The sequence below is a fragment of the Myotis davidii genome, unplaced genomic scaffold (genome assembly GCF_000327345.1).
Source record: "Myotis davidii unplaced genomic scaffold, ASM32734v1 scaffold38, whole genome shotgun sequence".
Lineage (NCBI taxonomy): Eukaryota > Metazoa > Chordata > Mammalia > Chiroptera > Vespertilionidae > Myotis > Myotis davidii.
Window position 1 is genome coordinate 5,885,617 of NW_006291383.1, and position 8,213 is coordinate 5,893,829.

Here is an 8,213-nt window from a genome sequence, read left to right on the forward strand (position 1 = left end):
CACAGAGGAATTAGGGCAGTGAAACTATTCTGTGTGTGTGTGTGTGTGTGTGTGTGTCTGTGTGTGTGTGTTTATATATAGTGGATACATGTCTTTACACATTTTTCAAAACGCAGAGAATATACACCAAAAGTGAACCCTAATGTAAACTATGGACTTTGGATGATGATGACGTGTCAATATAGGTTCATTGATTATAACAAGGTACCACTTTGGTGAAGGATGTTGATAGTGGGGAAGGCTATGTATATGTGAGGGCAAGGGATGGGAATTCTATTTTCTGCTCAGTTTTACTGTGAATCTAAACCTGCTCTTCAACATAGATCTTTTTCTTTTAATCCCACATACTCACTGCCAATTCCCAAATTTTTATCTCTAACCCAGAGCTCAAGAATGCTTGACTCAGTCATTCAACCATCTGCTCAACATCTCCACTTGGTTATCTAAAAGGAATCCCATACTGCCCAGCCGGCGTGGCTCAATGATTGAGCATCAATTTATGAACCAGGAAGTCACGATTCGACTTCCAGTCAGGGCATGTGCCCGGGTTGCTGGCTCGAGACAGCCAATTGATGATTCTCTCTCATCATTGATGTTTCTACCTCTCTCTCCCTCACCCTTCCTCTCTGAAATTAATAAAAATATACCTTAAAAAAATAAAAAGAATCCTTTATTTAATATATGCAAAACCAAACTGCTAATTTTCCCATTACTAGCAAATAGTAATTCTTCTAGTACTTAGATCAAAAGCCCCTGGAGTCATCCTTAACTCTTCTCTATCTCTCACAATATCAGTAAATCTATTAACTGTATCTTCAAAAAAATACCCAAACTCTGATCACTTTCATCATCTCTACCACTGCTTTTTAGTTTAATCCACCTTTAATTTGGACTACAAAAGATTCCTTACTATACTCCCTATTTCTGCCCACACCTGCCTACAGCATATTCTACACACAATAACCACAACCATTTTTAGTAACTGAAATCAGATCATGTCACTTTCCTGTTTAAAATCTTTCATGGCTTCCTATTACATTTAAAATAAAGTCCAAACCCTCTATTACAGCCAATTTGGCTTCTCCTGACATTTGAGGACTCCTCTTCTACCTCTAACCCTTTACTCCTTATCTTGCTTGGACATTCTGTGCCTTGACTGCCTCTGCTTGGAAGTTTCTTTCCTTTTGTGAGACAAGAAACTAAAATGTTTGTTCTGAGAAGTCCTGGGAGAGGAGAGTGAGTGACACAAAGCTGTTCCCCGGGGCAATGGAAAGAGAAGCCCAGGGCAGATGGAAGGCCTGGGGGTAGGGTGGGTGAGACATATCACAGAAATCACATGTGGGTTAAATACCCTCTATATTTAAAAAAAAACACCAAAAAAAAGAAAAAGCCACCCCTCATACAGTGTCACTCTCTATCTACTTATCAGTACTTATTCCCTCATCATCTAACCTTACACGTATTACTCTGTTTATGGTCTATCTATCTCCACTGAAATGTCAGCTCCTAAAGAAGAGGGTCTATGTCTATCCTAACCACTTCTCTATCTCTAGCATCTAGCACTGAATGAATGACTTGGCGTCAAGTCACCTTTGTGAAGCCTTCTGAAATTCCCTCGTGAAATTAATTGTTCTTCCCCCAGGATGTTTACATGGGTAAACATCACCTCATGTTATAATTAATTTCTGAGACTTGATAATCCATCCTTGGTATAGAACACAGCATGGGCATCAAAGCCATATCTTGTCATGCTCAAAAGACAGATTACCTGCCGAAACCGGTTTGGCTCAGTGGATAGAGCGCCGGCCTGCGGACTGGAGGGTCCCAGGTTCGATTCCGGTCGGGGGCATGTACCTGGGTTGCGGCCACATCCCCAATGGGAGATGTGCAGGAGGCAGCTGGTCGATGTTTCTCTCTCATCGATGTTTCTAACTCTCTCTATCTCTCTCCCTTCCTCTCTGTAAAAAAATCAATAAAATATATTTAAAAAAAAAAAAGACAGATTACCTGAATTCAAATCTCAAACCCCCTAATTATTAGTTGGGCAACTTACTTAACTGTTCTGTGCCTCTGTTTCCTAATATATAAATTGGTAATAATAAAAGTACCACCTCATAGTGTTGTGAGAATTAAATGGGGTTTAACATGTAAAGCCTTTAGATGCCTGGCACAGAGTAAATCACTAACTATGAGCTATTATTACTACAAACATAAGCATGGGACTATATGATTAACAGTCCTTGGCTGGCAATGCTAAAAGCCAAAGCCAAATGCCCCACTGGCCTCTAGATTTTTCTTCATTTCCATAGTGCCTATATGCCTGACTCACAGCAAATACTCATGTATGTGGAGAGCTCAGAAATAAAAGACTACTGTGGGGGAAAGACGATTTAAGAAGTGAAGAAGCCGAAACCGGTTTGGCTCAGTGGATAGAGCATCAGCCTGCGGACTGAAAGGTCCCAGGTTCGATTCCGGTCAAGGGCATGTACCTGGGTTGCGGGCACATCCCCAGTAGGAGATGTGCAGGAGGCAGCTGATCGATGTTTCTCTCTCATCGATGTTTCTAACTCTCTATCTCTCTCCCTTCCTCTCTGTAAAAAATCATAAAATATATTTTTTAAAAAATGGATTCCATAAGCCATAATCATTTAGACTCATTACATTAAAAAAAAAAAGAAGAAGAAGAAGAAGTGAAGAAGTATGAACCAGGAACTCAGACTTGATTGGTGCAAATAAACCTAATGAAAAAGAAATAGAAAAGAGAGCTAAGGACATTATGAAACTCAGATTTTAAAATCCTTTGCAAAACAAATAGAAGGTGATTATGATCACCTTAAATGGAAACAAAATAGTGGAAATGTGCCAAAGAGTCAGGAAAGCAACAGACAGAAGGAGCTTTTTTTCACCAATATGTTCAGATCAAGAACAGGGAAGGCCAGGCCTACTGTTCAGGGCAGATGGTGTGCTCCTGACAGATGACAGGAAGGAGGCAAAGAAGGCCCCAGAACAAGCAGCTTCCATTCTATTCATCAAGCATCATTAATAGGAAACTGTAGCTTCTCATATGTTAGACAGTTCACCTACAGAACCCTGGAGATAAAGAGGGCAGGCAGGATTACTCTGCCTATAGATAGAATAGGAAAAGGATATATAGAAAGTTCCCCCCAAAGTGGTAGGTCCAAAATTAGAGCACGGATTCTTATCACTATCCACAGTCTGTTTGGTGAGATAAACTGCTTTGAAAATTAATGATCTCCATGGAAAATCCAAATTTATATTTTACAAACTACCTTTAAAAAATTAAAATCCTAATTACATGATTTCTTTGAAATCCTATAATGTAAGAAAAGTTGGCTTGATTGATTTACAAATAAATTCTGAAAGATACACAGAACACTGTCATCCAGGAGAACTAAGTGAGTCTTAGACTCATTAGTAATTAATTTGTACCTTGAACAAGTCATTTTACCTCTGTGCTTCAGGTCCAAATGGGTTTGGTATGGGGGTTTGTCACAGCAATAATGATTGCTATGACAGGGTTTAAATGAGAAAGCTCAAGTAAAGCAATTAAAGCAATCAGCATCATGCTGGTTAGTTTAACAGAAGTATAATATTAGGCGTTCTATATCCTGTTACAACAGTATACAAAGGTGAGGAGAGAAAAGCTAGGATTCTGTATAAGCAATAAAGACATCAAAGATATAAACATGAATCCCATGTACTCACTCACTCTGGGTCACATTTGTATCTCCATTTACTTCTATTGTCACATGGATTTTGAAAAATACTTTAATCCTTTCATGCTTTGTGGGTTTTTTGTTTGTTTGTTTGTTTTCTTGTGGGGTTTTTTGTTTATTTTGTAACTAGCAAATCAAGAAAATATGGAAGAGCACCTAGAAAAAGGAATCCCTTGGAAGGCATGGCAGCCTTTGGAGTCAGCTCATCAGGGCTGCAAATCCCAGCTCTACCACTCACCAGCTATAAAATTTGGGACAAATTTATCTGTGAACCTCGGTTTCTTCCTTCATTTGTAAAATTAAAATAATAAACAACCTAATAGCCTGTTGAGAAGATTTGATGGAGAAGCTGCATAATAATAGCCTGACACAGAGTCAGTCCTTTACATAACTATTCTATAATTCTGCAATATTTAAAAAGGAAACATTTTCACTCAGGCTTAAGATGTAAGCAATCAAAAAAACGTAGGAAAATGTTTTCCTAAAATCATGGAACGAAGTTCACAAATATTTTATTGAGTACCTATTATACACCATGTGCAAATTTTTTTATTGACTTATTTATTTAAGAGAGAGAGAGAAAGACTGATTTGTTGTTCCTTATTATGCATTCATTGGCTGCTTCTTATATGTGCCCTGACTGAAGATGAAACCTGCAACCTTGGAATATAACAGTGCTCTAACCAACTGAGCTATCCAGCCAGAGCCCACCATATGCAATTTTGAGGCACTGGAGATGTATCAGTGAACAAAATAGCCCAGCTGTGGCTGCCATCAAAATACACTTATCATATTTCTCCACTTCACTGTAAATCAGAGTTCAGTCAGCAAATCAACATTATTGTTTTTGCATAACAATGGAGGAATTTCTGCCCTTGAGCACACAACTCCTGCTTGGTGGAACCCCATTTGAGGAGACAATAAGAAATGAAACTAGCCCTGACTGGTTTGGCTCAGTGGATGGAGCGTCGGCCTGCGGACTGAAGGGTCCCAGGTTTGATTCCGGCTGAGGGCATGTACCTGGGTTGCGGGCCCATCCAGTGGGGGGTGTGCAGGAGGCAGCTGATCGATGTTTCTCACTCTCTATCCCTTTCCTCTCTATGAAAAATCAATAAAATATACTTTAAAAAAAAATGAAACTAGAAATCCTATCAATTGAAGAGGCTTGTAAAAAACATATTACATTCAATCTCTACCCCCGTTAAATTCTATAGTTTCACAGACTGGGGGTATCTGCTGAGATTAGGAGGAAGTTATTGTTTGAGGTAAACTGTTCTTGGGGCTCAACATTTCATTGAAAATGAGAGACCTTGATAGCCCCTATATGCTACTTCACCCCTGCTCAATGTATAAATATCTGGAGCAGCCTCTTGATTACGGAGTGTGAAGTTATTTTCATCTCCCTTCATTAGATGAATGCAGCCTCTCCAAGGCTCTGATGACCCCATTCCCAAGAAGGTATCATTCGGGAAGAGCTTGAAGTCTGCACACAACCTGGAATATAATCCTATACAATAAAGATGTAATATGCAAATGGTCATTACACTGTGAAGCATAACAATCGGATCTACCTTGTAATGAATCATGGATCAGCAGGAGGGTGGGGAAGGAGCTACTGACTACAAGCAGATGGTGGAGAGCTACACGAGGGGGCAGGGCAGCAAGCTATGAGGAGGGGGTGGGCGTGAAGAGGGGTGGGGGGAGCTACAGGAGGGCAGCAGCGAGCTACTGGCGCACTACTGGCTCACGGATTCTTGCACAGGGCTACTAGTAGGTATTAAATAAGTACCTACGAATTATGGACCCGAAAAGAAATCTCCCAAGTCCAGGAGGTTCCCTGTTCCATAAAGATATTTTCTGTTTGAATGTTCATTAGGCAGCTTTTGTTGTTGTTGGTATTGATTTGTTTGAACAGATTTCTTCCTTTATATTAGAATTAGGAATTCTTTAAGTACAGAAATTATTGTATATACTTTCTATATGATTCCTTGGATGTATAACAGTGATTCATAAATAGCAGTATCTATACATTTACAGAATAAAGGGAAGGAAGCCCCTCATTCAGAGAGGGAAGAGGAATGCCCAAAGGGAATAGAAAAACAAGGGAGAAGAGAACCTCACATACCTCACTGTGAGGTTTGAGCTCTGAAGTTGCTATAGTGACCAAATGAGAGGAAATAGTGACCAATCATAGATGGGATGTCAGGGCTAAAAGAACTGCAGCCTTTATAAACCCTGCAAAAAGGGACTTAGTGGGACTCTCTCCCGGTCCCTATGTGGGAGTCTGTGCTTACTTCTCAATAAATTTCCATCTTTCATTATATCACCTTTTGTCCATGGTTTCATTCTCGACTCCACTAGACAAGGACCCAGAAATCATCCTGCCCAGAGGAACATCATGCATTCCAGTTCAATTTTTGCATTTCAGCTTATGGACTCTCCTCATCTCCTTCGCCAAAATTTTCTGAGAATTGCACTGCAGTCTAAAACTTCCCACCTTCCTTCTCTCTCCTCCACAGGGGTCAAACTAAGCAAGGCAATCTGATAGCTCTCCCAGCCTCTTCACCTCACTCCCCATTTCCTCCTACAGGTGATTTCCAAATAAATCAATTGCATAGCTTCTTGGGAGAATCCAATCTAACACACTAGCACTCACTAAGCCTGCATTCCTGTGGGGAAGACAGATAAACAAGTACAAAAAACAATCAAATCAAAATAATTTATAAACTGGAAAAGATATAGCATGACATAATTCTTTGAAGTGTTCTGTCTCCTGTTAGTGTTGATGTTTACAAGAATCTATATATGTGTTAAAACTCATAGGTATGTACATCAAAAAAGGAGGAATATTATTATATGTATATTAAAAATGATGTTAAGAGCCAAAACCGGTTTGGCTCGGTGGATAGAGCGTTGCCCTGCGGACTGAAAGGTCCCAGGTTCGATTCCGGTCGGGGGCATGTGCCTGGGTTGCGGGCACATCCCCAGTGGGAGATGCGCAGGAGGCGGCTGATCGGTGTTTCTCTCTCATTGATGTTTCTAACTATCTCTCTCCCTTCCTCTCTGTAGAAAATCAATAAAATATATTTAAAAAAAAAATGATGTTAAGGATAGCCTTGGCCAGTGTGGCTCAGTTGGTTGAGCGTCATCCCATGCACTCAGAGGTCCGCAGACTTCCAATCAGGGCACATACCAGGGTTTGGGCCTTCATCCCCAGTGGGGTGTTCCAGGAGGCAGCCCATCAATGTCTCTCTCTCCCTCTCCACTCCTCTCTCTAAAACCTACAAAAACATATTTTAAAAATAAATATGTAGATTTTGTGCCCCATAATGAATGCAGAAATCTGTTTTAAAAAAAGTAGAGCCTGGAGGGCATGGCTAGTGGTCAAGCGTTGACCTATGAACCAGGAGGTCATGGGTTAGATTTCTGAACGGGGCTCATGCCCAGGTTGCAGCTCAATCCCCAGTGTGGGGTGTGCAGGAGGCAGCGGATGGATGATTCTCTCATCATTGATGTTTCTATCTCTCTCTCTCCCTCTCCCTTCTGTCTGAAATCAATAAGAATAAATGTTAAAAAAAAGTAGAAATAAAATTATACTGTAAGAGTTTTAAAAAGGAACTCACATTATTTACCTTGAAATACTATTTAACTTATAAATTAAATATAGAAATTTGTTACAAATTAATTATAATTTATCCTTAGGTGTATCTATATTTTTTTAAATGCCAAGAAAATCTTCAACCTCATGCAGATTTGTTAGTAGCAATATTGGTATTTAACTTTGAAATTATTTTGTGTACAACACAGAATAAGTCAAACAGGTCAATATGTTAGTGTGATTAGGAACAAAGATTTTCAATATAAAGGAAAGGCAAAAATATAAATTACAGCCTGGCATCAGTGTCTCAGTGGTTGAGCGTCAATCTATTAACCAGGAGGTCATGGTTCAATTCCTGGACAGGGTACACGCCCAGGTTGCCAGCTCAATCCCCACTGGGGGGCACGCTGGAAGCAGCTGATCAATGATTCTCTCTCATCATTGATGTTTCTCTCTCTCTCTCTCTCCCTTTCCCTTCCTCTCTGAAATCAATAAGAATATTTAAAAAAAAAAAAAAAGGGGGGGGGGGAGCCTACACCCTTTCTTATAAAAACTCAGAAAGGGTCCAGCCAGTGTGACTCAGTGGTTGGGTGCTGACCCATGCACCAACAGGTTGCAGGTTCAATTCCCAAATCAGGGGCATGTAGGAGGCAGCCAAATGATGTTTCTCTCTCATTGATGTCCTCATCTCGCTCTCCCTCACCCTTCCTCTCTCTCTAAAATCAATAAAAACGTTATTTTTTTAATCAGCAAATTTTCCTTTAAAAAAAAATTTTTTTTAACTCAGAAAGGTTTGAGTTCTGAAATCCCTACCTTCACATTCTAGGAAATTGTAGAATGTCCTCAACAACCATTGTCATTTTATACTTTATAAGACC

General features: G+C 39.9%; 1 protein-coding gene across 3 annotated transcripts in view; it reads right to left on the reverse strand.

Annotated features, from left to right (window-relative positions):
• Nucleotides 1-8,213, reverse strand: part of PHF20 (PHD finger protein 20) — a 132,472-nt gene that overhangs the window by 93,275 nt on the left and 30,984 nt on the right. The window lies entirely within an intron of this gene.